General features: G+C 49.3%; 1 pseudogene; it reads right to left on the bottom strand.

Annotated features, from left to right (window-relative positions):
• Positions 1–435: 435 nt before the first annotated feature.
• LOC132676397 (large ribosomal subunit protein eL27 pseudogene) lies at positions 436–8,545 on the bottom strand (annotated as a pseudogene).
• Between the last annotated feature and the right edge of the window lie 3,467 nt (positions 8,546–12,012).

Genomic DNA, 12,012 nt, shown 5'->3' with positions numbered 1-12,012 from the left:
GTCATCTCACTTCATCGAGAAAGCCCACAGCTGCCAGTCACACCTGCCTCTGAGGGCAGCATGTTGGTGGTGGGGGGTGGGATGGAGGGGCAAGAGGGCACCTTGTCCATCTCCCTGCCTCCCACCAAGCCATGCTGGATGTGCAGACAGGCCTTTCCATGCTGGTAGGACCCAGGAAGGTTGCACACCTTTCTGAACACCCCGGCCTGCACCCTGACACCCATTTGAGGGGGAAAATTCTTCCTGGAGTCTTTACCATGGCATGGGAAGAGAAGAGAATTAGTCAATATTTGCCAAGTCCGGGCAGTATGCCTGGCGGTGCCTAGGTATCATAAGATGAAGTATGTGTGGGGGAGGGGCAGCAGGCAGGATACCTTCAGAGAGGCCACCCTCTCAATGTTCCCTCCTCAATGTGCCCTGCCAGCAAGGGAGGGTCTACAGGCCTGGCAGGCCTGTGAAGGGGGGCTCCTCCTTCTTTGGGAAGGTGAGAGGCCCTGAAGCAGGGCAGGGAGAGGCTACTGGCCCCACTTTCATCCCAGGAGACCAGGCCCCAGGGTCTGACCCTCTGTTGTGGTGGATGTGGATAGCAAAAGGCAGGCAGTTGTGAGTGGAGGCCAGCAGCATCTCCCAGCAGCTCCTACACCTGCTCCCTCTGGTGCAGACTCCAAGGAGGGTGAGCTGAGGTTGGTGTGCAGACTCCAAGGAGGGTGACCTGAGGTTGGTGTTGTCCTGCATGGGAACTCTGGGAGCCAGACATGTTGTGGGGGGTGGCGGTGATGGTGTTTGTTCCTCATCTGACCTTATCTGCTCCCAGTTTCTTTCATCACTCTCCCTTCCCATCCTAGAAACAGAGGCCCAGGAGGGGAAGAGGAAGCACCTGGAAGGTCTGGGCCTCTGAGCCTTGAGGACAGCTGGGGCTTCCTGCATGGAGTTCCCTCATCTGCAAAATGGGAATTGTTCTGCCTGCCTCTCAGGTGGTGGCAATAACCAGATGAGAATGTTTTTTACGGGCCCTGGGGACTTTATGCAGCTATGCAAAGCTAAGGTCTTGAGTGCATAGTGTCTCTCAAAGATTGCTTTGCATTCTGAGCACTCTGTGACACAAGGTCTTCCTGCTGGCCGCTCCCCTTCCCCCCACAACCTCTGGGATGGAGACCCCCATTTCCCAGTCGTTTCCTTCCCTGCCAGTCCAACCCCCCACTCAGCAGTGTCCTTTGTGACATTGCTAGAATGGCTGAAGATCAGACCCCCACCTCCCAGAGGCATCTCCAGGGTGTGAGCAGCATCAGCTTTCCAGCAACCCCCACTGCGGTGGCCCAGACACCGCTGGCTTCCCTGACCTTCAGGCAGTGCCCGGACCCTCTTTCATCTCTTCTATCCGCTTCCCCCCACCTCCAGCCTCCACCCTCCCTGCTTGCTGTCAGGCTATAAGGCTGGCTAGCTCTGCAGCCCCGAGGGGGGATCAGGTGCGTAGAAGTGGCTGCCCAGCTCCTCCCTGGGGCTGAGGAGGAATGAGCAACCTTTCCCTTCTCTGACTCGGCAACATGAGCCCCCATCTCTCAAACTGGAGCAGAGGAATGTATAGCTGAGAAGGGGCCTGCAGAACTTGTCTGGATTTTGGGAATCCTGAGGCCCAGGATGCTTCGCTGGGCTTGGCCTGAGGCTGGAAGGGGTGGAAAAGAAGAACAAATAGATAGAGCCTGGATTAGGATGCTCACTCAGCTCAGCATCAAACTTATGGGGCACCAAAAAAACCCTCAGCAGTTGGCACCTGGGTGGCTCAATCAGGTAAGCGTCTGACTTTGGCTTAGGTCATGATCTCATGGTTCTTGGGTTTGAGCCCCGAGTCAGGCTCTGTGCTGACGGTTCGGATTCTGTGTCTCCCTCTCTCTCTGCCCTTCCCCTGTTTGTGCTCTCTCTCTCTCAAAACTAAATAAACATTTTAAAAAATGTAAAAAAAACCCAGTAGTAAAGAGAAATATTTTCATGCAATATCTAAAAAAATCTAAATTAATGCAAAACAAAATCCATGATTGTCATAGGAAGAAAAATGCTGCCCCCCTCCACTCCCACTCCACCCACCAAGGTCTGTGTCCTTATCCAGAATGCGTGAATGTGTTAAGTTATATGGGAAAGGGGAATTAGGGTTGTGGGGGAATTACTGTTGTTAATCAGCTGGCCTTAAGTTAGTGAGATGAGCCTGGGTTGTCCAGGTGCGACCATTGTCATCACAAGCGTCCTTAAAAGTGGAAGAAAATGTAATCACAGGAGCAGAGTCAGAGTGATATGATGTGATGCATTGTGATATGATGAAGATCCCACTGGCTTTGAAGACGGGATGGGGCTACGAGCCACAGAACATAGGTAGCCTGTAAAAGCTGGAAAAAGCAAGAATATAGATTTCCCCCCCGAGGCTCCAGAAGTAAATAAAGTCCTGCTGACACCTGGGTTTTTGCTCAGTGAGCTTGATGTCATACTCTGTCCAAAGGAAATGTAAAATAATAAATTTGTATTGTCTTGAGCCACCAAGTTTGCAGTGATTTGATACAACAGCAATAGGAACCTAATATAATAATGAGCCAAATATTAACATTTTAAATAAAAACAGGGTCAGGAGTCTCCAGGCTCCTGGAGGGGGTATACAGATACACATATTAAGATCTTGAACGTCTGAAATGTCTTTATTCTACCCTCCCTTTGTTGATAGTATTGCTGGGTATGCAATTCTAGACAGAAAGCCATGTCCCTTAGCATTTAAAATGCATTGATTCATTATTTTCTAGCTTCTGCTGTGGTTGAAAAATCTGAGTCCATTATGATTCCTTTCCCTTTCCAGGTGACTTTTGTTTTTTTAATCTCTAGAAGTTTGTAGGATTTCTTTTTTTATCACTAGTGTTTTGAAATTTTATAATGATGTGGCTTTATAGAGGTCCTTTCCTGTTCATTGTTCTGGATGATCTCAAGCATGTCTCTTAGTACTGGGAAAGAAATTTTCTTATATTACTTCTTTGCTTATTTCTTCCCTCTATATTCTCTGTTTTTTTTTTTTTTTTTCTTCTTCTTCCTTTTCTGTTACTCCTACAAGACATATGTTGGATCTTCTCAACTGATCTTTGAATTTTCTTATTTTTTCTCTTCCATTTTCCCACTTTTTGTCTTTTTATTGTACTTTGTGGGAGATTTCCATAAATTTATTTCTACACTTTTTTAAAAAAAATTAAATACTTTTATTTATTTATTTTTGAGACAGAGAGAGACAGAACATGAGCAGGAGAGGGGCAGAGAGAGAGAGAGGGAGACGCAGAATCTGAAGCAGGCTCCAGGCTCTGAGCTGTTAGCACAGAGCCTGACGAAGGGCTTGAACTCACAGACTGTGAGATCGTGACCTGAGCTGAAGTTGGACGCTTAGCTGACTGAGCCACCCAGGTGCCCCTATTTCTTTCTATACTTTTATACTGAAGTTAAGTAGCTGTCCTTTTATTTTTATTTTTACTTTTTTTTAAATGTTGGTGACTGACCCAATTTTTTTTTAATGTTTATTTATTTATTTTTGAGAGAGAGACAGAGAGTGCAAGCACGGGGGGGACAGAGAGAGACAGAGACACAGAACCTGGAGCAAGCTTCAGGCTCTGAACTGTCAGCACAGAGTCCAATGTGGGGCTTGAACCCACTAGCCACAAGATCATGACCTAAGCTGAGGTCGGATGCTCAACCGACCGAGTCACCCAGGTACCCCAAGTAGCTATCCTTTTAAATTATTTTTCATTTTTAAGAACACTTTTTTTCAGAATGATTCCTTTTATAGTATTTTGTTCTTATTACATGGATACAACATATTCTCATCTCTCTGGAAATAAGTTTTATATTACTTTTTATTTTGTAAGTTCTCATCAGCTTCCTGCATGGTTTCCATTTTGTCAGATTTCCTTTCTTTTCTGCTTTTCTGTTTGGTCTTCATCTTTTAAACTGAAGACTCTGCACACATGTGATGATCCCTGCTATCTGTTCATACTTAAAAGCGGGTTACTAGGAAATCATCTGACAGCTCTATGGGAAGGCTGTCCTTCCCACCCAGTGGGCCTCATGGGTAGGTGATCAGGTGGGGACTTAGCTGCTTCACTGGCAGATGCCCAATGTCAGCACATATAGACTTTTCTCTTAAGATAGTCAGTTTCTCCAGGGAGAGGTTCTCCAATCTCCTCCAGGGAGTATAAACCTGACTGCCAGCATGCTTAGAACTGAGTAGGGAAAGAGAGCTGGAGTCCCGCTGTTCGGAGAACAGACTGTCACTTATCATCTCTTCCAGTAAAATACCTGCAGTGAGTTGTTTGGCTCCCTAAAAGGTGCCCAAGTTGTAATTCCTTGAACCTGCCAATGAGAACATATTTGGAAAGAGGATCTCTGTGGATGTAATTAAGCTAAGGATCTTGAGATGAGGTCATCCTGGAGTATCAAGGTGGGCTCTACATCTAATGACAGGTGTCCTGTAAGTGACATACAGAGAACAGACACACAGAGAAGAGGAGACTTCCATGTGAGGATAGAAGAGGAGTTTGGAGTTATGTGGTCACAAGCTAAGGAACCCCCAGAGCCACTGGAAGTTAGAAGGGGCAAGGAAGGATTCTGCCCTTGAGCTTTTGCAGGGAGCACAGCTCTGCTGACATCTTGACATAATTCAGACCTCTAGAACTGTGAAAGAATACATTTCTATTATTTTCAGCCATGAAAATAATTTTTGATTGTGTGTTATGACAGCCCTACGAAACTTGTATAGCACCTTACTTCCAGCTGGCCTGTTATTCGTGAGACTGGAGGTCCTTTGGTTCAACCCCTCCTGGGAATAAACATCCAGGCTTCTGCTGGGGTGGGGACAGGGTAACTGACTGAGGTCTGAGAGGAGGCCAGAGCGTCTAACTGCTCTTACTAAAGACTTTTATTGAGAGAGAGAGAGAGAGAGAGAGAGAGAGAGAGAGAGATTCCCAAGCAGGCTCCACGCTCAGCATGGAGCCCAAATCCAGGCTCCATCCCACAACCATGAGATCATGACCTGAGCCGACATCAAGAGTCAGACGCTTCACCGACTGAGCCACCCAGGTGCCCCCCACTAGAGACTTTTTATTTTTATTTTTTTTAATGTTTATTTATGTTTGAAAGAGAGAGAGAGCGTGCCTGAGTGGGGGAGGGACAGAGAGAGAGGGAGACAGAGGATCAGAAGTGGGCTCCACCCTGACAGCAGAGAGCCCTTTTAGGGGGCTCAAACTCACGAATTGTGAGGTCATGGCCTGAGCCGAAGTCAAATGGCCAATCAGCTGAACCACCCAGGCACCCCTCTTTATTCTCTTTTTGTGATCTTGTTTTTTGCCTTTAAAAAGATAAATGTGCATATTCAATTACATTGTTTAACCAGAAGATTCATATTCTTCATTTTAATTATTGGGGTTTGACTGCTATAAGGAAGGCCACACACTCTCTACTTTGCCACAGACCTCTCCACTCCCTGCAGTTCTAGATCTGGTCTAATTTGCACATTTGTGTTTCCCACCTGGCTTGCCCCTGCAGGCATCTACATTTGTTATCACCGGTTCAAGTGCCTCCAGAGAACCACAGTGAAGGAGGGGGATGGGTATTTGGCAAGACAACTTCTAATTCTCCCCACTTTAAAGATCCTAAACCTGAGCTGGAGACATAGAAAAAATTATAGGTAGAAGATCGGGGTAGGAGGGGCGCCTGGGTGGCTCAGTCGGTTAAGTGTCCAACTTCAGCTCAGGTCACGATCTCGCGGTCCGTGAGTTCGAGCCCCGCGTCGGGCTCTGGGCTGATGGCTCAGAGCCTGGAGCCTGCTTCCGATTCTGTGCCTCCCTCTCTCTCTGCCCCTCCCCCGTTCATGCTCTGTCTCTCTCTGTCTCAAAAATAAAGAAACGTTTTAAAAAAAAAATTAAAAAAAAAAAAAGATGGGGGTAGGAGAGGAGGAACTTAAGGATGGCTCACCTTGGCTTGGTTGAATATCTAATTCCTGGTGTGTATAACCTACTGGTTCCTGTTTTTCTAGCCCCCTGCCTCAGTTTCCCCATTTGGCTAATAGGCACAATCATCTATGCCCAGTGGAGTGAGGTTGGCATGGTGAGATAAGACATAAAAAGCCTCAACAGAAGGAAAACTGAGAACTTTGCTATTTTTCACATCTATCTGTAATAAGTTATCTTGATTGGCATTGAATTGATTACTCAGATACATCTGCTCTCCCCATTGGAATTAACCACCTGGGCCACCTTGGCCCGGAATGTTGTTTGTTGGAAGGAGAGATCTTGATTTTAAGAGTCAATGGTTTGGGAATCCTACAAACTGGTGCTTCTCAGCTGGGAGACCCAAACACCATACCCTGGGTTCCTCAGCAGTCCCCAAGTCAATGCTGGAGGGTGTCGGCTAGGAAGACACAACAAGCAGTAAGAGCGATTCTGGGAGGACTAGAGATGCGATGGTGGTTGAGGCCAAGGTCTGAGCTCAGGGCTCTGTGGTGAGTTTTGGAGGGAGATAGTGAGCAGGTGTTGTTGGGGGGTGGGGAGGGGAGAGGGAGAGGGAACTAGTTCTCCAATAAGGGCCGACCAAGCAGTGGTGAAGTGTTTAACATCTCCTCTTTCTCCCATCCCTCTCCTCCTCCCCTAAAGCCCCCAGGGTCCCAGCCATACCTTCACAGTGTAGGAGTTCTGATCAGTGGGGGTTGTTGTTTGGATTGAGTTGAATGGCTGTACCTCAACAATCTCTGTCCTTCCAGGAGAACGGAATCCGGGGAAACAGCGTTCAGTATTTCAGGCCATTAACTGCTCTCTCCAGATCAGCCGGGGGCAGCCACCGTCACCACCCACCAGGACCTTGATACCCAAGAGGGAAAAGGGGAAAAGCAGAATCTGACAGTCCTAAGCCCTCCCACCTCCTCTTCCTCTTTTCCCCTCTCCCCTCTCTCTTGCCTCTCCCTCGCCATGCCCCAGGAAGCACCAGACACAATCAGCAACTTTCATTTTTTTTAAAAAGAAAAGGCACTTTAGGGCTTTTACGGAGGAGGCTGTGGCCCATTAAGACACAAATTAAATCTTTGTGGGAATAACCAGAGTGCAAATTCCCAGTGTGAGGACCGCCCCTCCCCACTACAGCTGCCCCCAGCCTCAGGCTTCCACAGTCCTGAGCCCCACCTCCCTCCCTGCAGGATTTAAAGTGCTCTCAGGGGTTGAAGGAAAACTAATCAGTCTTGGCATTGAGTAGGTCTTAGGGCAGGGCTAGAAAGGGGTAGGAGGAGAGAGAAAGGAGCAGGTGAGAGAGTGGAGGGGTAGGGGGAAGGGCAGAGGAAAGGAAGGGGCCAGCCAGACACTCTGACACTCTATGTGTTGTTTTATTTAGCCCTCTCACCAAGTGTAGGAAGGAACTATTGTTATCCCCATTTCACAGATAGGAAAAAAATGAGCCTCTGAGAAGTAGCGTGACCAAGGTCATGCTGCTAATGCCAGCTGGGATTTGAATCTCCTTTTAGAGAGTTGCAGAGGAGAAAAGGGGGAGAGAGGGGCGCCTGGATGGCTCAGTCGGTTAAGCGTCCGACTTCGGCTCAGGTCATGATCTCGCGGTTTGTGAGTTTGAGCCCCACTTTGGGTTCTGTGCTGCCAGCTCAGAGCCTGGAACCTGCTTTGGAGTCTGTGTCTCCCCCTCTCTCTGCCCCTCCCTGGTGCGTGCTCTGTCTCTCTCTCAAAAATAAACATCTTAAAAAAAATTTTTTTTTTGTTTTTTTTTTTTTTTGGTATTTTTGATGACTGAAACAAAACAGATTTAAAACTGCAGCTTCTGGGGGCGCCTGGGTGGCTCAGTCGGTTGAGCGTCCGACTTCGGCCCAGGTCATCATCTCGCGGTCCGTGGGTTCAAGCCCCACATCGGGCTCTGTGCTGACGGCTCGGAGCCCGGAGCCTGTTTCGGATCCTGTGTCTCCCTCTCTCTCAGACCCTCCCCTCTTCATGCTCTGTCTCTCTCTGTCTCAAAAATAAAAATGAGCATTAAAATCAGCTGAAGAGCTTTAAAAAAAAAAACAAAAACCGCAGCTTCTGGAAGAACCATTTGTTCTTGCTGGTCTTGTGCCTCTCCTCAAAGTTGACCTTGGCCTCTCATCAGACCTTGCATTTAAGAGCAGGGTCTCTGAAGACATCCTTGTTGACAACAGTTTTGTCCAAGGGGATATCCCCAGAGTACCTTGTGGGCATGAAGTGATTGTAGTTATAAACTTTCACAAAAGACTTGATCTTTGACCTCTTGGCGATTTTCTTCTTGCCCATGGCAGCTGTCACTTTGCGGGGATAGAGGTCAATTCCAGCCACCAGAGCATGGCTGTAGGGACAGTCTGAGGTGCCATCATCGATGTTCTTCCCGATGGCCGCCTAGCGTCCCGAGTAGCGTCCGGCCAGGACCGGCACCACCTTCCCGGGTTTCATGAATTTGCCCATCTCGACACCAGCTACTCGACCCTACGGCAGAAAGGAAGAAAGCCCACTCTTAAAACTTTTTTAAAAGAGAAAATGGGGAGAGAGCTACATGCACGCTGTTCCCCTTCCTTCATTCCCCCCTTCCCGCCCCCCTTTCCAGCATTTCTCTGTAGTCTGAGCATTTCTCAGGAGCCAGGAAGTCCATCTAATTGCACCTTCCCGTGAATGGTCACTCTTGAGGGTACCACAGAGAAGGTGTGCTTTATTTGGTCCAGGGCACTAGAGCACATATGGTACCCACGGGTGGGTGGGTGTTGGGTGAGGGGCCATCAGCCAGTCTACCCAATTAACCTGTTGGGAGCCATGCCAGGCTGAGGGGTTTGGTCATTGGAGTTGGACAAAGTGGGACAGGCAGAGACTGAAAAGACCTTGGGCCAGGCAGTCTCCACGGTGGGGGGGGGGGGGGGAGGGCGTTGGGAGCCAGTGGGGAAGAAGATGGGGAGTGGGGCTTTCCAAGAGGCTCTGGGCGCCCCTCACCTCCCTCGTACTTGGTGCTGCTGGCCTGTCACTCATTCACTCAACAAATGTTTATTTAGCACCTGCCGTGCAGCTGGCGGGGGGCTAAGTGCTTCAGTTAGGAAGCAATATGAAGGAGAATAATGCTGTACTTCATCTTTCTAAGAAACACATTTTCCCCCACAATTTTAGCATTTCTGAAATCAGGATATGTCTTTCAAGCAGTGAATTTTGGTTATTTTCAGCAGTGTTTTATTTTTCTTAGAGGTACATGAAGTCATGGTGCATCCAAACCATGACAGCTTAGATTTGATGAAATTTGGCAACAGCTATGCTTACAGTACTTCCTGCATGCCGAGCACTGTCCTAACTGCTCTGCGTGTGTCAGCACATTAGGTCTTCCCATCCGTCGCTGAGGTAGGAATGCTTGCTGTTCCCACTTTAGAGATGGGAAAACTGAGGCGCAGACAGGTGCATTCTCATTTCCCCTTCAAGGAGGGGGCAGCACAGAGGCTGCCTGATAAACACCAATGCCAGGCTTGCTACCACGGCGGAGCTGTGGCAACAAAGAAAACACCAGAAGGGGAGAGCCCACTGCCCCAGAAGTGGGGAGCCCCGCCCTGGAAATCTCACACCCAGAGCTGGCTGTGAGGGTCCTCCCAGGCCCTCCCATTTAGCTAAAGAGTGATGCCCCCCAGTTCACTTCTTCCTGCCCCCACTCCCCATCCGCCTCTCCTCTGTGTGTGGTTATAGTGGTTAATCACGGAGGCAGCTGTCATTCCTATCAGCCCCACGACTCTCAGCTCAGTCCTGGCCACAGGGAAGGGGATGACGGGATAGGGGGTAGAGGTGCAGAGCTGGGCACGAAGCGCCTCATTATCCCTGGCCCCTCCCTGGGGTAGACACAGCACATTTTTTTCGGCTTGAGTCTCTCCTTTTCCTAATCTGTCTCAGGCTAGGAAGGCCCCTGCTGATAGGGAAGGTTTACAGCAGGGAGGAGAAAGGAAGAGAAGTTACCAGAAATCCTGTCCCCATTGCCACCTCCTTTACCAACCACACTCCAAAGCTGGCCAAAGCCACACTGGAAGGCAGAGGGCCCGGAAACCTCCCCCCAAACCTGTGACCCCAGGTAAATCTGTGTGCCTCTCTAGGCCTCAGTTTCACTATTTGGACAATGGGGTTAATTCTCCACAGGAGACCCTGGATGGGAGGGGGGATGGTGCCCAAGAAATGCGATGCTCCAGGCCTTTGTTTCCCTTGCGTCCTCTGTCTCCTGACTATGTCCCGACCCCATTCATTCCTACCCATTCCCTGACCCAACTCTGCCAAGTACTGGGAAATGAAGACCTCACCTGCCAAGAGGGGCTGGGAGGGGCCCTGCAGGCCCTGCCAGCAGCCCTGAGCTGTCAGGCTGGCTGCTTTCTCTTGCTGGTGCTGGCAGTAATTAATTAATCCATCCAGAAGCCCAAGGCAGTCGTCGGCAGCATCTCGCAGATAGAGACTGCAGCAACTCCAGCTGGGTTACCGGCTGGGGGAGTCCTACCAACGGCGGCCACATGGACCTTGGCTCCTGCAGTCTGAGAGGGGCTGGGAGGGGGATGGTGGTCATCTTCCCAAGCCCTGTGTGTCTCATGTTTGTTCACTCATTCAACAAACACTGTTAAATACCCGCTCTGTGTCTTGGGTCTGAAAGCAGAGCCTGAGCCAGAGATTCAGACATACATGGTTCATTAAGGGGTGCTTGCTTTTCAGGAACTCCTTGTAGAGGAGGGAGCTGTCTTAGCTTGAGCTGGTATAACAGAGCACAGAATATATTACAGAATACCACAAGATTGGGTGACTTAAACAGCAGACATTTATTTCTCACACTTTTGGAGGCTGAGAAGTCCAAGATCAAGGTGCTGACAGATTTGGTTTCTGATTAGACCCATCTTCTTGGCTTGCAGACGTCTGCCTTCTCACTGTGTATTGACATGGCCTTTCTTCTGTGCATGCTCGTGGAAAGAAAGAGAGAGAGGAAGGTCTCTCTTCCTCTTCTTGTAAAGGCACCAATCCTGTAATGAAAGTCCCAACCCCATGAACTAATCTAAACCTAATTACCTCCCCAAAATTCCACTTCCAAGTACCATCACACTGGGGATTAGGGCTTCAACATAAGAATTATGCGGGGGCGTGGGGGGTGGGGGTGGGGAATGGGGAGGGAAACACAAATATTTAGTCTATAGCAGGAGTTGAGCATGGATGTGGTCTCTGCTAACACCTAACATTAGTCTGATCTTCAGGAGGCTTTGGAGCAAAAACCACACCACAAAGTTGTCCCCCCCTTTGAGAGGAGGGCCAGCCCTTTTTACCTCCTCATCAGTCAGTCACTAGCTGTGGACTATAGTGGGTGGGTGACCTCGAGGACAAGGTGCTTCTCATTTGCAGTGGGTGATACTCCAGCGAAGGGGCAGCTGGGGTCCCTTCGCAGCCAACGTCCTCAGCAGTTGAGAGATGATATGCCTGCTTTGGTGTAGGGGACCTGGGCAAGGAATCAGCAGGTTCTACCACACCAGTGTTCTTACCACCGGACCAACAGTATCAGCATCATGGGAAACGAACATTGTCAAGCCCGATTCTAGAGACCGTAAATCGGAAACGCTGGGGATGGGCCCAGCGAGCTCTGTTTTCATCAGCCTCCTAGTAATTCTGGTGACGGCTTACTTTGGAGAACACTGACCTGCAGGGTACACAGTGAGCAGTGCAGTCACCATCCCGTTATCGAGTCCAGTGTGGCCAGACCAGCAGGGCACACGTGGGTCTGTTTGTGGGTTTGTGGGCCCAGATCTGTGGCTGGCAGCTCAGCAGGTTTGACCAGAGTCTCTTGGCAGTGGTGCTACTCCCCCCCATAGACCTTTGTCTTCAGAGTCCTCCATAACAGAGGATTTCCCCACCCCCTCATTACACCCAAGGAACAGTACCCTTCCTGCCTCATCCTGCCATGGCACCACTATAAGGGAAGAACGTTCATAGTCAACCAGCATGTACTGAGTCTTTTCTG

Source organism: Panthera onca, chromosome B2 (genome assembly GCF_046562875.1).
Source record: "Panthera onca isolate mPanOnc1 chromosome B2, mPanOnc1 haplotype 2, whole genome shotgun sequence".
Lineage (NCBI taxonomy): Eukaryota > Metazoa > Chordata > Mammalia > Carnivora > Felidae > Panthera > Panthera onca.
The sequence above is the reverse complement of the archived record's forward strand: the minus strand, read 5'-3'. Positions and strand labels throughout refer to the sequence as shown.